The 26300-nt window shown below is 47.3% G+C and overlaps 1 long non-coding RNA gene across 2 annotated transcripts in view; it reads right to left on the minus strand.

Annotated features, from left to right (window-relative positions):
- Positions 1-9448: 9448 nt before the first annotated feature.
- Positions 9449-26300, minus strand: part of LOC130544670 (uncharacterized) — a 31957-nt gene continuing 15105 nt past the window's right edge. Inside the window, exons 2-3 of one of the 2 annotated variants that reach the window (XR_008961130.1) lie at positions 24160-24309; positions 9449-13375 (exon numbers count right to left, since the gene is read on the minus strand). This is a non-coding gene — a long non-coding RNA (uncharacterized LOC130544670). Of the gene's footprint in view, positions 13376-15916; positions 18880-24159; positions 24310-26300 lie in introns of those variants that run through there. The other variant, XR_008961131.1, reaches the window with a different exon arrangement.

Below are 26300 nucleotides of genomic sequence, written 5' to 3' on the forward strand. Positions count from 1 at the left end.
TACTCTCAAATAGTTCAGCAGTTGAAGGTTATTCCACATATGTTAAAACTCACCAGTTTTCAAAACACCTCTGTCGGCATTAGACTTGCAACTTTCCTGTAGGTTTGAGATTGTTTTTCAAAACTAATATTCTCAGGCGCCTGGGTGGCCCAGTGGGTTGCCATCTGACTCTCGGTTTTGGCTCAGGTCATGATCAGTGTCGTGGGATCGAGCCCCACGTCAGGCTCCGTGCTCCAGGGAGTCTGCTTGATTCTTTCCCTCTCCCTCTGCTCCTGCTCCTGCTCACACACACGTGCGTGCACAGATGTGCGTGCGTTCTCGCTCTCAAATAAATAAATAAATAAAATCTTTTTTTAAATCAATAATCTCCTGGCAGCAGAGAAGCGTGGGGTCTTTAAATGCCGATTAGAATCTGTCTACGGGCAGGAATTGTTGATAGAGGCTTCCCTGTAGCTTCTCCGTAGGCAGAGAGTTGACTTGTTCCTTGGCGGATCTCATCCCTGCCTCCCAGAGCATCTAGTGTCCCTCTAATTCCTGAGGGTCCTTTCTTAGGGACTGCAGGGAAAACCGATTTGCTTCTTGTCGGTGTCCCCCTCTAGAAATACCTTTTGCTTTAGTTTAGCTTCTCCCAAAAGTAGAGCCTGAGACAAGAACTAGGGTGCAAGTAGTTTATCTAGGAGACAATCCCAGGCAGCAGGAGTAAGGAAGCAAAGAAAAACACGCCAAGAGAAGAAGGAAAAGCCCTAGAAGGGTGCATGATTGAGAGTGTCACTGTGGACCACGGGGGCTGGAGACTGGTCCTCCTGGAATTCTCTGAAGCACCGCACGCTGGAGCTCTTATCTACTGTTTGCTTTCCTTTTGGTGAAGTGCCACCCCCCCCCCCCCCCCGCAAAAGCCAAGCAGCTTTGACTGTATCAGCTAGGTTCCAGGGCAAAAAGAGAAAAGATGCAAGTCACACGCTTGAAGTAGGATGCTCTCCGCACAGGCCAGGTCGAGCTGTGGCTAAAGTCCGAGGAGGGTTGAGGAAATGGGAGTGAGGCAGCCCAGGGACCTACTGGAACCGTCTTGCCTTCCTCCACTTCCTGAAGATGGTTTCTTCAGCTGCTTTCTCTAGTTCACATTGTGGGGGGAGGGACACAGAGGGAGACAGTCTTAAGTAGGCCCCACCCCCAGTGGAGCCCACCGCGGGGCTCGATCTCACGATTCTGAGATCATGACCAAGCCAAAACCAAGAGTTGCATGTTTAACCGACTGAGCCAACCAGGGGCCCCTTTTTTGTTTGTTTTTTTTGGTTTTTTTTTTTTTTTTGGACTTTATGTTTTTATTGGTCTCATTGTTTGTGTGGGCTGATTTCTGAGTAAAGAAGAAAAAGACCCTGAAGTTGCTATCTTGTAACCCAAAGTCCGCTAATCGATGACTAACGTAACACTTACTTGTAATTTACCAATACTTGCAGCACGTGAGCGCGATGTCCCAAGCCCTCCTAGTTACCTCATTTTTCAGGATTTTTTGGCAATCTTTCGGGATGGCTGGTTAGTGAAATGGGATTTGCTCATCCTAGGCAAACCATAGGTTGGATCCTCCTATCTGAGAAGGAATGCAGCTTAGCCTCCACAAGTTTCACAGAAGCATGTCAGCTTTGGTCTTATATTGAAAGTCTATGGAAATCCCTTTAGTCATCAAATGAATGCCACAACCCCTTAGCAAGAAGCAAAACTTAGAACCGAGTGCAAACTACCTTCTTACAGGAAGCACACTGAAGTGAAAAAACGCCCAGTTGAGAGAGAGACTGAGACGTGAATGTGCAGACAAGATCAGATCTTCTCTTTGCATGTTCTCCTTTGTAGCAATTTATACTATTATGACTAAATAATTCATTGTGAAATCAGTTGTCTGATGTCTAGCCCTCCTCCACTCTAAGATAAGCTCTGTGGAAGTAGAGATGAGATAGCTGTGTTATCACTGAAAACTGCTTGCCCTGCCCCTAATAAATCGTTGGATTCCAATATATATATATTTGTGGAGTATATGCTTTCAGTTGCAAGTGACTGAACTCCCAACTGAAATTTGCCTTAAAATAAGTTTAGAGGGAGGCGCCTCTGTGGTCCAGTCAGTTGAGCTGCTGACTTGGTTTTGGCTCAGGTCGTGATCTCAGGGTTGTGACATCAAGCCCCACACAGGGCACCGCACTCAGCACTTAAGACCCTCTCTCCCTCACCCCTGTGTGCTCGAGTGCTCTCTCTTTCAAATAAATAAATAAATCTTTAAAAAAAGAATAAGTTCAGAGGGGTGCCTGGGTGACTCAGTGGGCTGAGCATCCAGCTCTTGATTTCAGCTCAGGTCATGATCTCAGGGTCGTGAGATCGAGCCCCATGTCGGGCTCAGTGCTTGGTGGGGAGTCTGCTTGAGATTCTTTCTCCTCATCTCCCTCTTCTCCTCCCTCCACGTGCTCTCTCTCTCTCTCTAAAATAAATAAATCTTTTTAAAACATAAAATAAAATACGTTTAGAGGTAGGATATGTTCTCTGGTTCATTCAGCAACTCAACAATATCGTAAGAATCCTGGTTCTTTCCAACTCTCTCCATATGTTGTCTTTGATTTTGACTTCATCCCCCAAACTGCAAGATGAAGTAAGAGTTCCAGGCATCACACAAAATCTAGAAGAAGAGAGAACATCTCTCCATGATTCTTTCTTTGAAACAAAGAAACTTTCCCCGGAATGCTCCAGCCCACTTCTCAGCTCTCACTGGCCAGAATTGGGTCGTATGCATTATTCCCAGCCTAAACACGGGCCAGGGGAAAAGACTGCCTCGAGCGCAGCCAGCCAGGCCTCTCCCTTGGAGCTGGGAGCAAAGGCCACTCTCTCTGACGTACGTACGTGGCTGCGTGAATGAGGAGAGGATAGAAGAACAAAATCACGATTCTGTTAAAGTGGATGCTGGAGACAACGAAGTGTCTGCTATGGGCTCACGCAGCCTGGAACTCTCTGCATAGCACACCGTAATTCAGATACGCTAGCGTGGCCAGACAACGGTCTCTGAAGTCAGGCCGTCCTCACTACCCCCTTCTGATGTGGATCCTCCCCCCAAACAATTCTCTCTTTCCTGTGACCCACCCCCCCAGTAAGTTCTGAAATCAGCCCCTTGGGCACAGCCTGTGTTTCCTTCAATGCGTTTGCTACGCGGCCATGGAAGACACTGCTTAGGCTCCTCACTATCTTTTCTAGAAGAATCTGTGATGACTTTTTCCTAGAATTACAAGTTAGTATCTGTGGACAAATGTCCTCTCACCAAACAAGGATGGATTCATCATCATTCTTTCTTGCCACCGTGAAGCTGAGAGCTGTACTCGTGCGTAGCCGTCATGATCTCATCCCAGGCTCTCAGCACCATTAGCTTTCTCCTGTTTCTCATATTGTATCTAAGATCTGGTGCTGGTTGTTGCTGTTCTTTATGTCATAAGTTGATTCTGGGAAAGGCTAGACCCCAGGATTTCTGAGCCCTTGAAGAGAGACCCGCGGAAACTAGACTTAGCTTTGGTATATTTCCCCAGGGTCGGCGATTGATATCCCAGCTTACATACCCTAATTTGATTTCTAAAGTCCACTGACAAGACATTGGAAATGCATTCAAGTCAGATTCCTGTGATTGTCTTTTGAGGACCATAAAGCCAAAATACCCCCTTGTGGGCATGCAGGGGATACTTCCAGAAGGGGATGGATATTACCATTGTTAATCATCCTGACAAGAGTTCGGTCCTTTGGCTGGAAATAATGTCTGGTGAGCCAATCCACAGACCGGGGAAAGGGGAAAACTTCCTTCTCTCTGTGGGGCCCAGGGCCGATTTGGCTCAGTCTCTGAAATGGGGACATTGCTGGAGAGTTCCAGTGATGATGAACAGCGACTGCTAAGCATGAGGCCGGGCCTGGAACACGGCGGGACCAGGATGGACCACAGGGGATCCTGCGGAGGGATGGCAGTCCCTGCCATTGTGGGAAGATGGTAACTTTCATTACGCTGGCCTCACCATCACTTCTCTTTAAACCTCACGGGCTGCTCTCTGCTGGCGTATGGGCACTGAAGGGTGGTCTTGTCTCTCGCTTGGGCCGGAGAAGCCCAGAGGAGAGCAGTGCCTTGTGTGAACCGGAAACCGTTCAAAGGAATGCTGGGACCCCGGAGCAGTGACCTTGGGGACCAGACCGCAGAGGCCCCAGTGCGGATGCGCGGAGAGAAGGCTGGAGCACAAGAATAGAAGGATTCGCCCTCTATTCTTCCTTCCCCCCCTTTTCTTGCTTTTCCCCTTTCTTTCTGACTTTTTTTTCCTTCCTCTGCTCTGCCCTCCTCTCCTCTGTTCTCCTCTCCTTTTCTGTCCTCTTCCCCTTCCTACCTTCTTTTTTTTTTTAAGATTTTATTTATTTATTTATTTATTTATTTATTTAGCACGCAAGCAAGGGGAGGGACAGAAAGAGAATCCCAAGCAGACTCTGTACCAAGCAGGAAGCCTGCCCCGTGGCTTGATCCCATAACCCCAACACCACGACTGGAGCTGAAATCAAGAGTCGGACATTCAACCGACTGAGCCACTCAAGCACCCCTATCATTTATTATTAAGATTTTATTTATTTATGGAGAGAGAGCGCGTGCAAACGGTGGGGGGAGGAGGGTGGGCAGAGGGAGAGAGAGAATCCCAAACAGACTCCGTGCAGAGCCTGGCGTTAGGGCTCAATCTCATGAGCCTGAGATCATGAGCTGAAATCAAGAGTCAGATGCTCAACCCACTGAGCCACCCAGACGCCCCCTTCCTTCTTTTTTAATAGGCAATATATTCACATGGTCCTAAATGAAAAAGTATAGAAAGTATATACTACAGATATCCAGTCAACCAATCCCCTTCTCACCCTTGTTACTAGTTTCTTTTGAATTCTTCCAGGGATATCCTGTGAATACAGAAGCAAATATAAATCAATATAATATATGTATTCTTTTTTTTCTATTCAATATGATGATAGCATACTCTACTTCCTATTCTGTGCTTTTTTATTCATCTATTAACATACCTTAGAGCTTGGTGCAAAGCAGTACGTAAAGAGCTCCCTCATTTTTTAAAAATAGCTAGATGGGTTTCCATTGTATGGGGACATCATATTTTTTCTTTTTTTTCCACTGTCAGTGCATATCTCATTTCCCATGTGGGCAAATACATCTATTGGAGAAATTCCTAGAAGTGGACTTCCTGGATCAAAGGGTATGAGCGTCTGTCATTTTGACATACATTGTCCCCTTGACGAAAGGCCCATTCTTGAAGACACATGGAATAGCACCCTGAAACATTCTCAGAAATAACTGAGAATCGAGAAGGCACTTTTTTTTTTTTTTCTGGCAGTTCACTGTTGGGACTCAGTGGTTTGGGCCAAACAATTTGGGTTATGACCATATCCCCCGAGGAATGGTTATTTATGATTACAAGACCCCTTGTGACAGAGACGACCAGGTATCCTCCCAGATCCAGTCTCCCCTTCTTTCACAGTAATAGAGGGTGAGTGAGGCAAATGGCCGCCCCTTTTCCTAGCCAGTCTGCAGCTCGACGTGGTCTCGTGACTAAGTTATCACTGACACACTGTGAGCAGAAGTGAAGGATGGAGCTTTGCTTCATTTGTTTAAAGAAAAACATCACTTGCCCTGGACTTGTGCTCTGTCCACTTCTCACAAACTGAAGCACGCACAGGGCAGGCGCGGCCCATCTTTGACCATGCAGGTGATGACCATGGCATCAAGGGTGGCAAACCAGTAAGATGGCAGGAACGGGGACCCTTAATGACTGTGGATCAGAAGGGATCTGCCTCCCTGGCTTCCTTACCTTGGGGTTCTTTTGTGAAAGAGAGATAAACTTTTTTTTAAGATTTTCTTTCTTTCTTTCTTTCTTTCTTTCTTTTCTTTCTTTCTTTCTTTCTTTCCTCTATTTCAGAGAGAGAGTGAGCGAGCAGTGGGAGGAGCATAGGGGGAGGGGGGAGGAGGGGGGAAGAATCTCGATCAGACTCCATGCTGAGCCTGACATGGGGCTCGATCTCACGACCCTGAGATCATGACCTGAGCTGAAACCAAGAGTCAGACACTTAGCCGACTGAGCCACCCAGGCACCCCGAGAGATAAACCTCTATTCTCTTCAAATCACTGTAGTCTGGGACCTTTGTGATGGCACCTTAGCCTTTACTCTAACATTCACCCAATAAGGATTTAAGAGGGCTCACAGGGGCCTGCCACAGAGTAGGCAATCCTTCCCCTCCTCCGTTGCACAATGTTTATTGAGCATATAGGATGCAGTGGGCACATTGCTGAGAGCTAGGGATACACTGGTGAACAAAACAGACGCTGTCCCTGCCTTCATAGGCCTTCCAATCTGATGGAAGAGACAGATGCTATTCAGACGGTCACACAAATAAATACGAAGTTCAGAAGTAATGAGTTCGGGGAAAGTAGTGTTAGATGAGATTGGAGAGGTAGCGAGGGGCCAGATCATGCAAGGCCACAGTGAGGCTGAATGGTCTACACTAAGTAGCTGCCGATAAAGTCCGTCTTCCAGTCAGTTTGATTCTGCCCACCCACCCTCAACCCAATGCACTCATTTGACAGATACTGATTGGTCATCTGATTAGCTGATAGGCATGAGGGAGTCTCTCTGGTCTTGGGAAGACAAAGTGCTTGGTCCTTGGGAAAACCTTGGGCATCATGAAGGGATTCCTTCAAAAAGAGAAATTCTCCGATTCAGACTGGGGTGCTTACCTGAAGTTAGAATGATGCCTGGGAAGGGATGACTTTCTGCTCCCTGCAGGTGTTCCAGCAGAAGCAGGACCAGTGCCTCAGAGAGGAGCTAGCCTCGCAATTCTGGGACCCTGAGGCCAAGCAAGGCACTCAGAGGTCGGCTCAGCAAGGGCTGGAGGAGCTGGAGCAGGAAACCACAGCCTCCCGCAGCTGCTCCTGAACTGGCTGTCCTTGCTGAGGCCTTCCCCGGGCGGGGTGTGGAGGGAACTGCCCCCCTGCGCCCCACCAGGGCCCCTCCGTGAGCCGAGGCTCCGCCCCCGCTAGTGCAGCCTGAATTTGCGAAAGAATTTCCCAGGTCCTGCCAGAGGCTTATCCATGTTCCCCCTGCCTCCTGGGAGCCCTGACTCGGCCTCACCTCTCCTCAAAGATCTCTGGGAAGGCCGAGGAGAGTGCTGGGTTTTGCATCCATATCACTACCCAGGGAACCGCAAGGCGATGGAGTAGAAAGAGGACTGGATGAGAAATCACAGCTCCGCCATGTTGCCGACTCCCTTTCCTTCAGTTTCCTAATTTGTGAGAAAGGGAGTTGGGGGCAGGGGGTGGGTTTCCCTCGGAGCCTCCTTTCTTCGCTAGTACTCTATAGTCCGGTTCTCCGTGTGTGGTACCCCGTTCAGCCGCCGCAGCAGCAGCACCTGGGGGCTTGTTACAGATGGGTCAGGGTGCACCCCAGACCCACTGAGTTGGAGTCCCCCCCAGGATGGGGTGCAGCGCTTTGCGCCCCTGTGCTCTCGAGCAGCCTTTACGGAACCCAGGGCCTCCGACGCTTGCGCTCCGCCCCTCGCAGAGTGCTGGTGGCATGGGAAGCACTGCTCGAGGAACGGGCAGGGGTGCCTTGCACACCCGCAGAGCGCCCTTCGCAGTGTCGGCGCTGTAGATTTGTAGAGTTATTGGCCATGTTCTGGAAGACAGCAGTGAAGTAACTTGAGGAAGGGACACATTTTTTCCAATTGGACTGGAAGTGCAAGTGCCAGGGGCTGGAATTCGGGGCTGGAAGCTGCAACAGTCTGAGCTTCGCTGTGAGACCTTCTCCACGCTGCAGCTTCCCGAGCAGGAGCCACGGCTGCTGTTCTTACTGTTTCAAAGCCTAACACGAGAGAGTCCAGTGGAAATTTTCTCCTCTCTCTGGCTCTCCTCCAGAAGGCATTTGTTTGAGGGCCAGCAATTCAGAACTAGAAAGGCCCTTAGAGACTTCCTCACCCAACCTCTTCATTCTACAGATGAGGAAACTGAGGCCCAGAGAGATTAAGCAACATGCCGAAGAGAGTCTGTGGCATGGGCAGATTCAACGCAGGTCCCTACTGCGTTCTATGGGGCCCCAGCCCCAACTGTGAACCCGTTTCTTCTTCCAAGTTCACCTCCCACATCTACTTCCAATCCTCACAGACACACAGACACCCTCAGGCTCCTGCTGTCTCCCTCTCCAAACCAGATAAGAGGACGGGAAGTGAAATTCAGTCTTTGAGAAAGCCCATGGGACTGAGGTCAAGTTTGAGGACAGTCTTGAGCCGTAGAGAGAGTTGCATCTTAATTGGGACCAAAGCTTCCAAAGGTAAGGGAAGCGTCTGCTGGCTTATTTTAGGCACTCAGAGCAGCTGGGGAAGGCGTGCTGAGAATGGAAAACTTCCAGGCCCCCCTCCCCCCACCCCCATATGGCCAAATGAAGCCCACTCTGCCTGCCCAGGAGATTCCCAGGGCGTGCACCGCCACCGCCCCGTCGCTGTCCTTGCCAAATTTGGGAGGCCCCAGATTTAATTCCTTAACTCAGCTCTGAGTCAGAGGTGGCCCAGGCTTCCGAGCCCAAGCCAATGCTGCTAGGGGTGAAATTGCTAACTTATCCCTTCGGGCTCTGACCACATCATCCCTGAATTACTAAGGCCCAAAGCAGAAAATCAGAAATTCTCCAGCAGCCTCGGCAGCGGGGTGCTGCCTCCCAAGGGACAGCAGTGTTTCTCTGCGGCTCTAAAACCCGCATGCGGGAAGCACTGGCCTTCCCTCCCTTGCCGAAGCATTTCTAACTTGGGGAAGAGATAGGGGAAGTCTGAGCTGGGGGGAAGGGTTGTGGCTTTGCCCCAACCAAGCAACCATCTGGGAACTTCTGGCTGTAAAGAGAGTCAGTTCAGGTCAGAGACCCAGCCCTTCAGGAGCCAAAGCCTCATGGAAGGATCACAGTATCCCAGATTCAGGTACCTAGAGATGGTCCCAGCCAGTGCAGGCATTAGAGGGTGGTACTCGACATGGGCGTTAACTCAGCTGTCATACCCACAGCCCCCGCAGCCCAGGGTGGCCCGGCTTTGACCATGTGATCCCACCTCCCTTTGGCTACAGCTGACTGGACAGGTGGAAGCAGAAAGCTTGAAAAAAAAGGGGAAATAAATCCACGGGGCAGCCAATGACTGACAACATTGAACGGCACAAAAAGAGGAGCTGGGATAACGCCTATTTCTTCATTTGGAAATGTAAACGGAGGGGCACCTGGGTCGCGCAGTCGTTAAGCGTCTGCCTTCAGCTCAGGGCGTGATCCCAGGGTCCTGGGATTGAGCCCCACATCGGGCTCCTCTGCTGGGAGCCTGCTTCTTCCTCTCCCACTCCCCCTGCTTGTGTTCCCTCTCTCGCTGGCTGTCTCTCTGTCATATAAATAAATAAAATCTTAAAAAAAAAAAAGGAAATGTAAACAGAGACATGCTGAGAGAATGAGACATTTAGGAGCAGGAACAGACATTTGAGGGCAAGCCTGAGGAGCAGACAAAAGTCTTAAGGAAACAGGAATTATGAGAAATCAGAAACCATGAGTGGAGACAGTATTGAGAAAATGGAGCCAACATGCAGACGAGCCAAGGATCGGAGTCACGTTCATAGACCAGGGCAGTGAAGGCCCGGGGAAACCCTGTAGTTAAGGTCCCTTGAACCTGTCTAGATCCAGAGGAACCTTCCAGACTTTAGGCCCCAGCCACACTACAATAGGGGTCCTCTTCTTAGAGTCAATGAGAAGCTTGTCTTCCTTTTCATTTCTCTCTCACACACACATTAGACACATTACTTGAGATAAATTGAATGATTCTTCGTTCCTGACAACCAAAGGAACCAAGCACAGACTCATCTCAGATTTTTAAGAAATATAATGATTCAATAGTACTAGTGACAATGTTGAAAGAGCAAAATAAAATCACCCATCATGCTTCCCCATTTAATCAAGTAATAATAATAGGAGTAGCTTTCAAGTATTAAAAAATACACTTCTGCGTATCCTTGGACACATGTGTATACAACAGCAATTACGGTGAACATACATTTTGATTTTGGGTTTTGTTGCCTTGTTGGGACTTGAAGAGATAGTTAGGAGAAGTGTGAGGAAGAAACGAGGATGCGGGGGGAGCTTTACATTTCTGACTGGAGTCGTTGTCTGGAACTATGCTGTCCAAAATAGTAGTCACTAGCCACATGTAGCTGTTTAAATTTCCAATAATTAAAATTGAATAAGGAAAAAAAGGGGGGGAGTGGCACCTGGCTGGCTCGGTGGGTAGAACATGTGACCCTTGATCTCAGGGTTGTGAGTTCAAGCCCCACATTGAGGGCGGAGCCTGCTTAATAGATAGATAAATTGAGCATGGTAAAATATAAGTTGCTCAGTGACCAGCCACATTTCAAGTGCTCAATGGTTAGTGGCTACCATATTGGACAGCACAGACACGGACCTTTTCTATCATTGTAGAAAGTTCTACCGGACATTCGTAGGAGCGAGGCTCCTCCATTATCCTCTATCACAGGTGCAGGTAAACTTTTTCTGTAAAGGGCCAGCTAGTAAACATTTTAGGCTTTGAAAGCCACGTGGTCTCCATTGGCGCTCCTCAAGCCCGCCCTTGTAGCATGAAAGCAAGCCTGGCCAGTTTGTAAGCAAATGACCGTGGGGGTGATTTAACAAAACTTCATTTACAAAGAAGAGGCAGTGGGCCACATTTGGCCCACCTGCTGCCTCTAGTACCCTTGCTGTCCCACATCACCCTATTTGTTTCCTTCACAGCACTGAACATTTTGTAATAACTTTATTTCTTATTGCCTTTCCTCCCACGTTAGACTATAAAGTCCACGAGGGCAGAGACTTTGCCCATTTTGCTCATCACAGTGAATCCAGCACTGACCACACGTGCTGAAGTACTATTTGTGGAGGCAGTTGACTGAATGAATAATGGTGCTGCCGTTTCCTGGACTTGGGAAGGCCAGAGAAAGAACCATTTTTTTAGAGACGATAATGAGTTCCCTTAGGGACATGCTACTTGTATTATAATTTATTATTTTTATTTCTCTCTCTGGAGTCCCTTTCACCTTTAGCCTTCTTTCAGCCTCATTAGTCTGGAAATCAGTGATGTTTTTCAAGAGAAGGACTTGAGTGACTGCTTTTTGGACCCGGTCCCTGGGAGGCTGTCATTGGAGGCCCAACCACAGGGGGCAGCGCCCGAGGCATCAGCCCCAAACCAAAGGAGCAGGAAAAAGACTTGGGCCTGGCCCAACTCTACAGCATGTTTGTCAGTGTTGGCTCCAAGAACTTAGATTTTTCCCCCCATTCTGTTTAGACTGAGCGGGATTAGAAAGACCAAACTGGTGACCTAAGGAGTAACTACCGCAGAATTTCCAAAATCCCATTCATGTGCCCCCTTCACAGTTTTTACTGCACTTCCACACCATCGGAAAACATGTTGACTTAAGATTTCCAACTCTTTCAAAATTTTAAAAAATGTTTAATCAGATTGGGTCACTCCTTGCTCCAAAAACTCCTGGCTTCCCATCTCACATTTAATTCCAAAGCTCTTAACCACAGCCTACAAGGCCCACATAATCTCGCCCCTGGATACTTCTCTGGCCTCATTTCTGCCACTCAGCTAGTCCGCTCCAGCCACGCTGACCCCTCATATTTTTCGAATATTCTAAGCCACCTGCTGCCTCCGAGCCTTGGTTCTACCTGCCCAGAACGCTTCACTCTGCACAATGATCTCTCAGAAAGGCCTTTCCTGAGCACCGTAAATATAATGGCAGCCCCTTTTGCTTTTCCAACTACATTGTAGAATCAGCTAGAAAAATTTCACACACACACACACACACACACACACACACTGTCAGTGTATTGATTGGGATTACATACGTTCCTAGAATAATTTGGAAGAACTGACACCTTTATAATATGGGGACTTCTTCCTGTCTATGCTCTCTCTCTTCATTAGTTGAGGTTTTATTTTATACTTCTCATTAAAGTTTTTACAATTTTCTTGATAAAGACCAGGCACACACCTTCTGTTAGATTTGTTTCTAGACGCGTGCGATGGTGTTACTTTTGTAAAAGATATCTTTTTGAAAACAGTTACATTATGTTAGAAAATATTGATTGCTGGTCTCTTTTATATCTGTTGTACCCATTGTCATGACCCCGTTTTTATTTCTAACATTATTTGTGCTTTCTCGCTCTCTCTTTTTCCTGCTGAGTTTTACTGGTATTAGAGAGGTGTTAAAGATTGATTTCACTTAACAAAAACATTTTTTATGTAATTGAAACGAGTGAAAAGGGGAATAATTACATATTTAGGGCTGGTGTTTATGTGGAAACCTTAAAATCATTTTGTGTCCCGTCAGGGCTATGTGGCTCCCACACTGGGAAACACTGATTTATTAAATTTCACAGCCACAATGAAAATGCCTTTGAGTTACCAGTTGCTTGGGTTCACCTCTGAGCCTGTCTTTAGCTCAGGAAGTGGCAGACGTCTGCTAAGCCAGGAGAAATGGCTGTGGATGGTGACCCAGAGGAGTGGGGCATCCCAGAATCTGAGAGGCTGAGGGCCTCCCTCCCCACCCCAGCCAGCCGCTCATGTTGCTTCTGTGAGCAGCTGTGCACACAGAGGTATTCCCCAGGGTAAGGTGCTGGGGTTGGGGGTGCAGGGAGCAGGGGCCTCCCTGACTTTCCCCACCCAGGCTCTGGATGTGAAGCAGGAAATAGGGGCTTCTTAGAACTGCTGAGTTTCCTGGAAGCCTATGAGAGCTGAGGCCATCTGGCTTTCTGCAGTCACTTTCTGGAGGTGTTTGTGACCTGGAGGAAGGAGCCCCCTCTGGGGACATAAGCTAGCTAATTGTAAGCGCAAGGCTTTCAGCTCAGCTCTTCTAACCTCCCGGCTTTTCACCACGCCCTCAGACCCCAGTCCCCTGGGCAGTCTTTGCAGCCTGCGCTTGTCACATCAAACTATGTCTTCTGAGAACTAGGATCATTTTGAAGGCTCCTGCTCTGAGAAACCCTTGAACTGAGGCCGGCAGGAAGCCACAGGCTCCCTGGTGGGCAGAGCTTACCTGGGTTACCCACCCGCTACCTCGGAGGGCAATGCAGCTGCTCTGAGTCATCAAAGAAGCCTCACGAATAGCGCCTTCTTCCAAATTAGTGTCATCAAAGAAGTAGGCTCAGGCCAGTTTATAGCTGGCATGAGGGTGCTGGAGCGAACACAGGCTTTGGGGCCATCATGCCCGGATTCTAGTTCTGGCTTTTCCACCTCTTGGCCGTATCTCTTAGATGACCTCTTTGAGCTGTGAAAGGCAAATAACCTCATGGTGAATCATGGGATCCCGTTGAAGTTGTTGTTGTTGTTGTTGTTTACTTGGGCAGGTGAATACAATGTAACACAAAATAGCCTGTGTTTGTACACGCCATGTTAATTACGGTTCTGCCAGCAGCTGCAACAAACCAGCCCCCAAAGGTGGAAAGACTCAAACAGAGGTTGATTTCGCACTCACAGAAGTTCAAAGTTGTTGGGCAGGTGGCCCTTTTTCCCTCAGTGATTCAGAGACCCAGGGTCCTTCCACGTGGTCGTTCTCCCATTCCTGACCCCCCGGGGGCCCCCAGCTTCTACAGGCAGACAGAGAGCAGGGTGTGGAAGGCTCACACTTGCTTGCTGAAAGCTTCAGCCCAGAAATGATGCCGCGTTTCTGCTCACATTCCACTGGCAAAAACTATACTGAGGGCCACACCTAGACACGAGGATGGTTAGAAAATGGAATCCCTGCTCAGACAGCTTCCCAACGACAGCTTGTATCAGAGGGTGAACTGAAATTCTGGTGGACACGCCATCCACGGGAAGAAAAAAATCTGGAGAACATACCCTAATTCATCAACAGTAGTTACCTCAGGGAGTAAGAGTACAGAAGATGGAGAGACTTTCACTTTTTACTTTAAACAAGTAATATTTTATGAGCACATGTGAATTTCATAATCAAGAACAGTTGGCATGGTTCATTGTCAATTTCTGAGCAAATACATAGTTATTTGCTGTTACTTTTATTATTATTCTTTTGTCCAGCCCTAGAATAAGAAAATGTCCCTCAAGAAAAGAATGTCCTATTCCATGTCCCTCGTTCGAGGCAGATGGGTGTTAGGGTGGGGAAGGTATGGGGGAAAACAAAGAATTCTTTTCCCTTGGAAATGTTAAAATAGTCATACCAAAGGAGACTTCAAAGAGAGTAAAAATACAGGGAGCCATGGAACGGTAGACTCAAGAACCTGTAGGAAGTTTGTATGCATTTCTCGCGCACGTCTAGAAACGTAAACGTAGTTCTCAAAAAAAAAAAAAAAAGATGTCAGGTCTTAAATCTTCGGAAGATGGAAGAGCCACTCAGGTTTCCTAATTTTATTTGAACACAATGTATTTACTATTGTCCATGTAGAGGAGAAGAGGGAATCGTTAGCATGAAGAGGGAAAAGGAAAAGATGTGTAATCAATCCTATGCAGAAAGAAAGCAAAATGACAAATACCAGCCTGCCCTGCAGTTGGACATTCGAGGGGCAGGGAGACAGATGGGGGGCGGGTATCGATGGAGAAAGATCAGGGGGAGAAGAAAAGGGGATCTCTAGAGGCTGTGACCATTCCCAGACCCCATAACAGGTGGCAACCTCTGAGGAAGCTAAGAGGAGTCTGGTCTGGCCAGATCGTTTTATTCATTCAACAAACTGTCGCTGTGCGTCTACTATGAGCCAGGAGCCCTCGAGGTACTAGGAGTACAGCACTGAACAAACCAAACCCTCATAGAATTTGTTTTCTAGAGGGAGAGACCCAATAAACACATCACGCCAAAAGTACGTGACATATCAGGTGGTGATGAGTGCTTTAGGTCAAACTAACGCAGGGTGAGGGAGGTAGGAGAGGCGGGAGTGTGGGCATTCTTTTATGTAACGGGTCTCCCGGTCAAGGCGAACCGTACTGGTAAGGAGCCATTTGAGCCAAGGCCTGAAGAGACCCACGTGAACCAGCCTAAACAAATTTCATAGCTGTCGTCACGGAGGACGCCGTCGGTTGTCCCGCCAACATCCACATATTCCTCTCCGTGTCTCTGACAGGACACCTGCCCTCTTGCTCTGACACAGCCATGGGACCGGGAGACAGTGGGACTCCCCCTCTGACTCCAGAGCGAGATCCCAATTCGTCTAAGCACTCCTGCCAAGCCAGCCTCACTTCCCAGTGACCGGTTCGGGAAGCCGGGCTCCAGCCGGTCAACGCAGTGAATTCCCCAGCGCCTGTGGTTGGTCCAGGAGGGGGGGGGAACCTAAGGTGGCCGAAACAGATTTAAAGAAGGGATTTATATTTCGGTCCGGGTGGGGACTTTGTTTTTTCTGTCGTGATGGACATGAACAAGGAAGCATGTTGTCACAGTTGCTCCAGACATGTGGCACAGCCTTCCCTGCACAGTGAGGAAAGCCAGCCTGCACACAGAGCCAATACAAAGAAGAGGGCAGAGCTGCGAGAACTGCGGAGAAAGGGAGTCAGAGCCCTGATTATCCCATGCCTGGGGCCCACCCCACTTCAAGACTCCCATTATAGGAGAGGAAGAATCTCCTCACTGTTTGCCCCAGTGTGAGATCGGTTTTCTGTTCCTTGGGGCTCACAGGTTCTTAACTGGGTCAATAAAAATAACAGCAGCTAACATTGCTTGAGCACGACCTTGGGCCAGGCCCACTCCTTAAATCTGTAATTTCACTTAATGTTCTCAACAATCTTTTTTTTTTTTTTAAAGATTTTATTTATTTATTAGACAGAGATAGAGACAGCCAGCGAGAGAGGGAACACAAGCAGGGGGAGTGGGAGGAAGCAGGCTCATAGCGGAGGAGCCTGATGTGGGGCTCGATCCCATAACGCTGGGATCACGCCCTGAGCCAAAGGCAGACGCTTAACCGCTGTGCCACCCAGGCGCCCCAATGTTCTCAACAATCTTATGAGGCAAATAATTACTGTCCTTATTTGTAAGATGTGAGTGGCTTTGCCCAAGGTCACATGGGTAGTAAGTGAGAGAACCAAAATCTTTCGGAGCTCAGAGACTGTGCTCTTGATCTCTATGATTTTTCTATCAATATGGGAGAAATAGAAAGAGAGAAGAGTATGGGAAGAAGCCAGAGGAAGAGGAGATGGGGTTACTCTTATGAATTTTGTAAATATATATGATCTTTTTCTCTCGGCCTGAAATACCCTATGCCCAGAATACCTTCTTCCCACTCCCACGTCTCTGTCTAGGAACTTCTGTTTGTTTTCTAAGACTTTCACTCTGATGTCACCTCCTCTGAGAAGGCTTCCCAGATCCTATCTCCTCAGACCTCCCACCTTCTGGGATCCTACAAAAACTTGTTCAGATTTTTATTATAGCCTGGGTTATATTATAATGCGTTAGCTTTCAGAGCTCTTCTTTTACTAAGCTCCGAACTCCTTGAAGAGGACGATGTCTAATGAATGCTTGTGATCTTGGTGCTTAGTCCACCGTAGATACTCTAGAAGACTGAATTGAACATCCATCCATCCATCATCAACACCCTTTCCCGAGGACACCGTGTCTTAGTAGGGAGTATGCTGGGCCCCAAAGAGATGTCAAGCTAAAGAGATTGGACCTTGTCCTCTTGAAGTCCATAAACAAGTCAGGGATGTGTTAGTGTGTTTTAATTATATGTTACAGAAACCCAACTCAAACTAGCTTAAGAGAAAAAAAAATGTGCATGGGGCAGAATTTATTTGTCCTAGTCAGATTACTTCTCACTTTAGGAATAACTAAATCTAGACCCAAGGGCTCCCAATGAAGATTAGATCTCTCTCCATAATCAGCTCTTGGGTGGCTTCATTCTCAGGAATTCTTCCATGTGAAAACCCCTCACAACTCTAAATTTACATCCGATCATAGCAAAAGTAGAGTTTCATACTCCAATGGCTCCAGGAAAGCTCCAGGGATAACTCTCAATGGTTTCATTGAATCACCTTTCCCTCTCTGAATCAATTCACAGTTATATTGATTGAAGAGACCTAAGGCACATTCCTACCTCTGGATTTAGGAAGTGGGGTCAACACCTTTCAAATCATATGGGCTATGAGGGAGGGAAGGTGGTTCACGAGAGGAAAATCAAGTTGCTTTTACCAAAAGAAGGATAGGATGTTGGGCAGGCAAAAACCAACACAAGTCCTCCAAAGAGGAAATGTCCTATACATTAGTAATTTTATGGCAAGGCTATGAGTGGTCATGTCTTAAGTTATAGTCAAAGATTAGGTAGGAGAAATGGGTCACTTCAAGGACAGCTGTCCAGGAATATCTCCTAGAAGGAAGCCTATGAACTGGGCCGTGATGGATAGGTAGGACTATGATAGGTGAAAATGAGAAGGCCTTTCAGATACATGGAAAGGTGTGAACAAAGGCAGGGAGGTGAGATCCTTTGGTGATTTTCCTAGTTCGTTGGAAATGTTTGGGAACTAAGGCTGGAACTTTGGTTGGGGGCTAGATCCATAGACAGTCTACTAGTACACTAACTCTTTCTTCAGATTTCTTCCATTTATAATCTCAAAGAAGCATATACTAACTTTGGCAGGTAACTTGAGGAGGATTATTCTCTTCATGTTACCAATGGGGTAACCGATTCCCAATGCAAGAAGAGCTCACTGAAAGGTCATCCCACCCAGAGAAAGATGGCCCAGGAACCCCTCTAGAGTCCAGGACGGTGCCCCCCACCCACTTACCACCATCCACAACAAGACCAATTCTAGGGTTGGAATCACGAGAACAAGAGCTGTGGCTCAGCCCCAGAGCCACCCTGAGGAGACCTTTGGAGGAAACTCTGGGAGCAGCCATCTAGGCTGAGGAGGTATCTGACTTGCGTGATGGTTAAGAGCAAGATCTCTGGAGTCAGACAGGTCCTGCTTTGAATCTCAGGTTCATGGGTTAGGATGATACCTTGAACAAATTACATAACTTCTCAGAATGTTAGTTTCCTGATCTAGAAATCAAAGTGGAGAACAGTGCTTCCCTCGTAGGATAGGTAATGAGGTGAGGTCTGAATGAGGTAATATGCTGCATGGCACGAAGATGAAATGTACAGCATGGAGATTATGGTCAATAATGTTGTAGTAACATTGCGGTGACAGACGGTGACTACAGTTATCGTGGTGGGCACTGCGTAATACAGAGAATTGTCAGTTCACTGTGTTGTATGTCTGAAACTAATATAATACTGTATGTCAACTAGACTTCAATAATACGTTTTTTTAAAAGATATTATTTACTTATTTGTCAGAGAATGGGAAACAGAGAGAGCATAAGCAGGGGGAACGGCAGGCAGAGAGAGAAGCAGGCTTCCTGCCGAGTAAGGAGCCCAATGCAGGACTCGATCCCAGACCCTGGGATCATGACCTAAGGCAGATGCTTAACTGACTGAGCCACCCAGACGTCCGCAATAAGTTTTTAAAAAGAGTTTAGCACAATGTCTGTTCCATGGAGCGCTCGGTGAATGTGGACTTGAGGGCAGGACAGCATGTGCGGACCCCGGAGGCAGACAGACTTTCAGAGGTCACATCCCGGCTAAGCTGCGACTACTCGATTTCACTGATTCTGTACTGTACTTTCCCTGCACCTCACCCCCTTATTTTAAGCATCCCTGCAGCAGAGCATCTGAGCGTCGTCACATGGTTTAACTGCCAGTGTCTCTTAGCAGTACATGAGAGCGCAGCGTGACTTACAGTCGACGTCCTTCATGGGGCAGGTTACCTCATCTTTTGGCACCTCAGTTTCTTCAGCTGTAAAATGGGGATAATAATAGTACTCACTTTATAAGGTTGTTGTGAGGGTTAAATTAAATTTGCTTTGCAAATTTCTAGCACAGTGAGGGCTAAATAGGTTCTGTGAACTGCTATTAATTTTTTTTTAAGATTTATTTATTTATCTCAGAGAGAGAGAGAGCGTGAGTATGAGTGGGAGGGGCAGAAGGAGAGAGAAAATCTCAAGCAGACGCAGGGCTCCATCTCACGACCATGAGATCATCACCTGAGCAGAAACCAAGAGTCGGACGCTCAACTGACTTCACCACCCAGGCGCCCCAGGACTGCCATTACTTTTTATTACTATTACCCAAATCAGATAATGGGGGTGGTGGGAGCCACACGGGCTGAACAGCCGGAGGTGTGCAGAGGTGAAGACTGGTATCGGGGTGCCTGGGAGGTTCAGTCAGTTAAGTGTCTGCCTTCTGTTCAGGTCATGATCCCGGGGTCCTGGGATCGAACTCCGCATCGGGCTCCCTGCTCAGCGGGAAGCCTGCTTCTCCCTCTCCCTTTGCTGTTACCCTGCTTGTGCTCCCTCTCTTGCTATGTCTCTCTCTGTGTCCAATAAATAAATAAAATCTTAAAAAAAATAGGGGCGCCTGGGTGGCACAGCGGTTAAGCGTCTGCCTTTGGCTCAGGGCGTGATCCCAGCGTTCTGGGATCAAGCCCCACATCAGGCTCCTCCACTATGAGCCTGCTTCTTCCTCTCCCCACCCCCCCCCACTTGTGTTCCCTCTCTCACTGGCTGTCTCTCTCTCTGTCGAATAAATAAATAAAATCTGAAAAAAAAATCTTAAAAAAATAAAGACTAGTATCAGAGGGGCAATGTTGATTGATTCAAGCAGGGGGTGTGAGGACCGGTAGGAAGCCGCACAAGAGGCTTCTGGAGTGCAAGGGGGATCAAGGCGTTTGGTTTGCAGATGAAGACCGGCGACCATGCCAGGGTACCCGCTCTGGCTGCCCAGTGGGTGGGGGGGGGGTGATCCGCCCGGGCTTGCTGGTCTACGTGCTCTCTTTAAACTCACATGTTCTCCGACTGTAACAGCCCCTCTTCGTTGAGTTCACTACGTGCCAGGCTGTGCTAATCTAGCCGATGTCTTGCAAGATTCTGTTATCAATCCTGTGTCTTTGATGATTTCTTTAGGTCAATTTTATAGGAGAAACCAAGGCTCAAAGAGGTAAATTAACCTGTTCGAAACCACACGGCTGTTACATGCCAGAGCTGGAGTGTGCACCACGTTTTTCGACTCTGCATCCAACACCCCAGGCCCTGTGCCATTACTGCCTCTTGACAGTTCTCCATTGTCTCTCAGTGTACCAGGAAGCAATTTTCCTCTCTCCTCACCTCCTTCCACTCCTCCTTCCTCCCCCTACAGGTCTCCACCTCCCAGGCCCACAAATGCCAACCTCACAAGTCATCTGTTTTGCCAAAATTCTGTTCCGATTTGATAAACTCTGGCCGGGCCAGCTCACTCAGCATGATTCAGCCAGAGAGAATAGCGAGGCCGCATGCCCGGCGTGCCGACTGTCTGAGCTCAGGCAGGATGGGCGGCGCAGGAACCTCAGCCTGACAGATGGCTCCACTCGGCTGTCTCCCTGGGCCTGATGCCAGGGCCAGCGCTCGCTCTCTGCGGGAGGGAGGGCAGGAGCCAGGTCGGGTGATTCTCACATGCACAGCTGTCTCTGTGTGTGTGGTTACGGAGGGAGCTTGCCTGGCGAGGCTGCATGTGACCCAGAGGACACATTTGTGTGTGCCGATTTGTGTGTGCATCTTTGTGCGTGGGGATGAACGTGTTTGTGTATGCCTGGCTGTGTGCTTGTGTGTGTGTGTGTGTGTGTGTGTGTGTGTGCGTATTTCTGTGCATGCAGAGGGTGTGTGTGTGTCTGTGTGTCTGTGTCTGTGTGTGTGTATTTCTGTGCATGCAGAGGGTGTGTGTGTGTGTCTGTGTGTGTGTGCGTGTTTCTGTGCATGCAGAGGGTGTGTGCTTGTGTGTGTGTGTGCGTATTTCTGTGCATGCAGAGGGTGTGTGTGTGTCTGTGTGTGTGTGCGTATTTCTGTGCATGCAGAGGGTGTGTGTGTGTGTGTATTTCTGTGCATGCAGAGGGGTGTGTGTGTGTGTCTGTGTGTGTGTGTATTTCTGTGTGTGTGTATTTCTGTGCATGCAGAGAGGGTGTGTGTGTGTGTCTGTGTGTGTATTTCTGTGCATGCAGAGGGGTGTGTGTCTGTGTGTCTGTGTGTGTGTGCGTATTTCTGTGCATGCAGAGGGGTGTGTGTGTGTGTGTCTGTGTCTGTGTGTGCGTATTTCTGTGCATGCAGAGGGTGTGTGTGTGTGTGTGTGTGTGCGTATTTCTGTGCATGCAGAGGGTGTGTGTGTGTGTGTGTGTGTGCGTATTTCTGTGCATGCAGAGGGTGTGTGTGTGTGTGTATTTCTGTGCATGCAGAGGAGTGTGTGTGTGTCTGTGTGTGTGTGCGTATTTCTGTGCATGCAGAGGGGTGTGTGTGTGTGTATTTCTGTGCATGCAGAGGAGTGTGTGTGTGTCTGTGTGTGTGTGCGTATTTCTGTGCATGCAGAGGGGTGTGTGTGTGTGTGTCTATGTGTGCGTGTGTATTTCTGTGCATGCAGAGGGGTGTGTGTGTGTGTGTGTGTCAGTGTGTGCGTATTTCTGTGCATGCAGAAGGGTGTGTGTGTGTGTCTGTGTGTCTGTGTGTGCATATTTCTGTGCATGCAGAGGGGGGTGTGTGTGTGTGTGTGTCTGTGTGTGTGTGCGTATTTCTGTGCATGCAGAGGGGTGTGTGTGTGTGTGTGTGTCTGTGTGTGCATATTTCTGTGCATGCAGAGGGGTGTGTGTGTGTGTGTGTGTGTCTGTGTGTGTGTGTGCGTATTTCTGTGCATGCAGAGGGTGTGTGTGTGTGTGTCTGTGTGTGCGTATTTCTGTGCATGCAGAGGGTGTGTGTCTGTGTGTGCGTATTTCTGTGCATGCAGAGAGGGTGTGTGTGTGTGTGTGTGTGTTTGAATTTGAAGTGTGCATTCATCCTGGTATGCAAAATCATGAGCATAAAAGAGAAAGATAGGGGGCACCTGGGTGGTGAAGTCGGTTGAGTAACCAACTCTTGGTTTCAGCTCAGCTTGTGATCTCAGGGTTGTGAGATGGAGCCCCGCATCAGGCTCCAAGCTCAGCGTGGAGTCTGCTTGAGTTTCTCTCTCCCTCTCTGTCTGCCCTGCCCCTGCTTGTGCTCTCTCTCTAAAATAAATAAATAAATCTTTAAAAAAAGAGAAAGACAGGGAGGTGGGGAGAAGAGGGTCCTAGGCTTCGAGAAGCCAGTCTTCTGACTGTTCCCACCTGTGGTCCGGAGCTGCTGCACACCCCTCCCTCCATCTCTGTCCTCATCGCAGGACCGGTAACAGCAGCAGCAGCAGCAAGGACCCCATTCCCAGTGCAAAGTGTAGGCTCAGACTGAACCTCAGGTTTCTAAAAACAACTTCCTGGCTATATCTTCTCCCTAAATAGCAGTACTCAACTTTGTGAATCCAGGTCCCCTCTGAAAATCTGGTGACAAGAATGAGTCTTCTTTCCAGGAAAATACCCTCAAAACACACAACTTTCCATATAATATCACAGAACTCAAGGGGCCTTCCAAAGCCTATTAGAGACCTCAGCCAGGAAATCAAATATTATACAAACACTCATTGAGCGCTTACCGAGTTCTGTCGTACTGAGCCTTTATGAGAGAGATAGTAAGTACACAGAGGAATAAGGCGGCCACTGTTTGTGAAGAGGGGACAGTCTAGTAGGAGAAATGAAGGTAAATGCCTAACCACAGGCCACCGTGACAAGTGCAGTCATGACTGAGCGAAGGAACTGGTAGGGCAAGGGAGGAATGAGGGGATGCAGTTCTTGAGGGCTTCCAGGGAAAGAGTCCCTGAAGAAGCAGACACTTAAGCCATAACTTGAAACATGAGAAGCCACTTGTCAAACAGAGAAAATGAGGCAAGACTTTCCAGGTAGAAAGAAGAGCACGTAAAAAGGCAGAGGGATGCTGCATTTTGGGGGAATACGTCTGGGAGAAGCAGGAGGTAGGGCTGAAAAGGGCATCTGGGGGCAGACTCTGAGAGCCTTCTATATGGTAAGCGAAAGGTTTTGGATTTTAGCCTGTAAGTGATGGAGAACAATTAGAACTTTTTAAACAAGAGAGTGACATGACCTCATTCGTGTTTTGTAAAGACCACAGTGCACCCAGCACTTACCCAGAGACCAGATAGAGAAGCTGTTGCAATCGTTTGGGTGAGAGATAATGAGGGTGTGAACAGCAGGAATGTGGGAAAACCAGGGCATGGGTTTGAAGAAAAGAGATATTTAGGAGATGAACTAGACAAGAATTAGGTACACTAAATGTACGGGTTTAAGAAGGGAAAAGAAGGAATAGTTGAGCAGGGCTTCTGTAGTTCTAGCTTGGGAAGAAAGGTGGATGTTAGCCCCATTCACTGTGATGAAACCAACATACAGATTAGGTTGTGGGGGAAGATAATGCGTTCTGTTTGGGACACATTGTGAGACACCCGACTAGAGATGTGCTTCAGGCAATTGGCTCTTTAGGTCTGGAGTACTGGGGAGAGAGATTTGGAAGTAGGAGTTTATGAGCTGTAAGTAGGTGAATGATAACTCAAGTCATGGGTAATAAATGAGATCATGCAGAGAGAATATAGATATAGAGTGAGAAGAGAAGCAAGAAAGCAGTGAACATTTAAGGGTAAATGAAGGGAGAGGAATTAGTGAAGGAGACGGAGGATTCATAGGGTTTGGAAGGATGGAAATGACACCAGGATGGTGTGTGTGTGTGTGTGTGTGTGTGTGTGTGTGTGTGTAATGGAATATTATTCAGCCATAAAAAAGAATGAAATCTTGCCATTTGCCAGCAACATGGATGGAGCTAGAGACTATAATACTAAGCAAAATAATTCAGAGAAAGACAAATACCATATGATCTCATTCATTCATAGAATTGACGAAACAAAACAAATGAACAAAGGCAAGAAAAGAGAGAGAGAGAGACCAAGAAAGAGATTCTTAACTATACAGAACTGAGGGTTGCCAGAAGGGAGGTGGGTGAGGGGATGTGTGAAACAGGTCATGGGGATTAAGGAGGGCACTTGCTGTGATGAGCACCGGATGCTCTACGGAGGTGTTGAATCATCATATTGTACACCTGAAACTAATATAACACTGTCTGTTAACCATAATGGAAGTAAAATGGGGCACCTGGGTAGCGCAGCTGTTAGGCGTCTGCCTTCGGCTCAGGGCGTGATCCCGGCGTTCCGGGATCAAGTCCCACATCCGGCTCCTCCACTGGGAGCCTGCTTCTTCCTCTCCCATCCGCCCTGCTTGTGTTCCTTCTCTCGCTGGCTGTCTCTGTCAAATAAATAAATAAAAAATCTAAAAAAAAAAAACCCATAATGGAAGTAAAATTAAAAGCTTAATTTAAAAAAAAAAAAAAAGAAATGACACCAGAAAATAGATATTTCCAGGAGACTAACAGCAAACAAAATTTTTAAATAAGGGAGTGGTCACTAGTGTCAAAGCTTAGAGAAAGTTGCAGTAAATTGGAGAAGGATGTAAAAACCTTGCAAAACCGAAAGACAGAAGACTGGAAGGAGAAATGAAATACACAAAACACTAACCAGCGTTACTACTCTAGGGAATTATGGGAGTTTTTTAATACTCTTTTTTATAGTCATCATCTAAATATCCCCAGACCAAGCCAATAAGTGTGTACTAAATTTGAACAATGAGAGAGAATACCTGGGGGAAATGTGGGCGTTATTGAAATAGGGGACTTCTACTTGCAGCCAAGATGGAGTAGCAGACACTGGATTTAACCTCCTGTGTAAAACAATTTATAAAACCAGGCAAAATATATGAAATAACTGTTTTCAGACCTTGGACAACAGGCAGCACAGGGCACAGATCCCTAAAAGTGGGAGAACAAATACAGTGGGTTCAAGTCCCGTACCACATTACTGCCTGGAGAGAATTTCCAGGCTACAGTGCATGGAGGGGCAACCTAGGCAGAACTGGCAGGTTCCCTGTGTTGAACGGACAGGTGGCTGGTTGTTCAGGGAGATCAAGATGGCTTGAATTCACAGGGCAGAGTACCAGACAGGACAGAGTTGCACAGAGAGAACTCCGGAGAGCCACAGAAAGTTCTCTTGAAGTCTTCAACTGAGTCCTGATAATTGTATGCATTTGAAGAAACTGCTAGAGGCTGGGGAAAGCGCACTTGAAAGAAGCAGGTAGAACAATTCTTGGAGCTCACACAGGTTGGAAATAGTTTATATCCCCAACAACTAGAGTGAAGGAACCTCATAATGTGTTAGGCACGGGGAGGGTACCACATCCAAAAAGAGACAGCCTCATAATGAAGCCAAGTTACCCCTAAACTAGACTCTGCTCCCAAAGCAACCTCAAAAGGATCAGACTCTTTCCAAGTAAGTTGACTGAATCCTAGAACAAAGCTCAGAATAATTAAGGAATAAAAAGTCCAGTGCTCAACCATGTAAAGTTCACAATGTCTGGCATCAAATGAAACTTACCAGATGCGCAAAGAAGCAGGAAGACCCATAATGGGAAGAAAAATCAGTCCATAGAAACAGACTCCTAATAGCAGCGACGCTTTAGAATTAGAAGACAAGAAAAATAAACAGAGACTATAAATATATTTGATATGTTTAAGAAGACAGAGGGAAGCAGGAACAAGGCCACCTTTCATCTCTTTGAATTTTCCCCTCAGTTTCTGGGAGATTTCTTCAATTTAACTTCCAATCTTCCTATTGAATTTTTCATTTCTCTATTATGGTTTTCATTTTCTACAGGCTCTGTTTTGACTCTGCATGTTTCTTTATTTAAAAATAGCAAGGAAAGATCTCCTCTTGTCTGAGCATATTAACGATAGTGATTTAGAAATTTTCCTTTTCCTGCATTATCCTTCTTTCCTCCAAATTACTTTTATCTGCTTGTTTGGTCTTTTCTTTCTTGTTACAAGTTTTACTCAGATGTCTGTTAATCTTTCTCTTGTTGAAGAAGGGACACTAAACATTGATTAGAAGCTTTGAACACATGGGCTAAGTTTGCTGGTTTGGAATTTCACTGTGGAATGATCTCTGGCCATTTGTTAAAGAATCCCCCCCCCCCCCACCCCGGCTGTCAGTACTTTCTACATATTTCCTGTTTGGTTGATTAGATCACCCAGAAAATGTTTTGATCATGTCTGGAGGATAGATACCTGATTGCTTGTGTTCTGCGATCCAGGAAGGGACAGAGGGCTGGGAGGTCTCAGTGTTCAGCCATCAGTAGACATATATTTGTTAGGCCACAGATGGGCCATGCATCCCTTAATAAAGGGA

This window comes from Ursus arctos, unplaced genomic scaffold, assembly GCF_023065955.2.
Source record: "Ursus arctos isolate Adak ecotype North America unplaced genomic scaffold, UrsArc2.0 scaffold_23, whole genome shotgun sequence".
In the NCBI taxonomy this organism is placed as follows: domain Eukaryota; kingdom Metazoa; phylum Chordata; class Mammalia; order Carnivora; family Ursidae; genus Ursus; species Ursus arctos.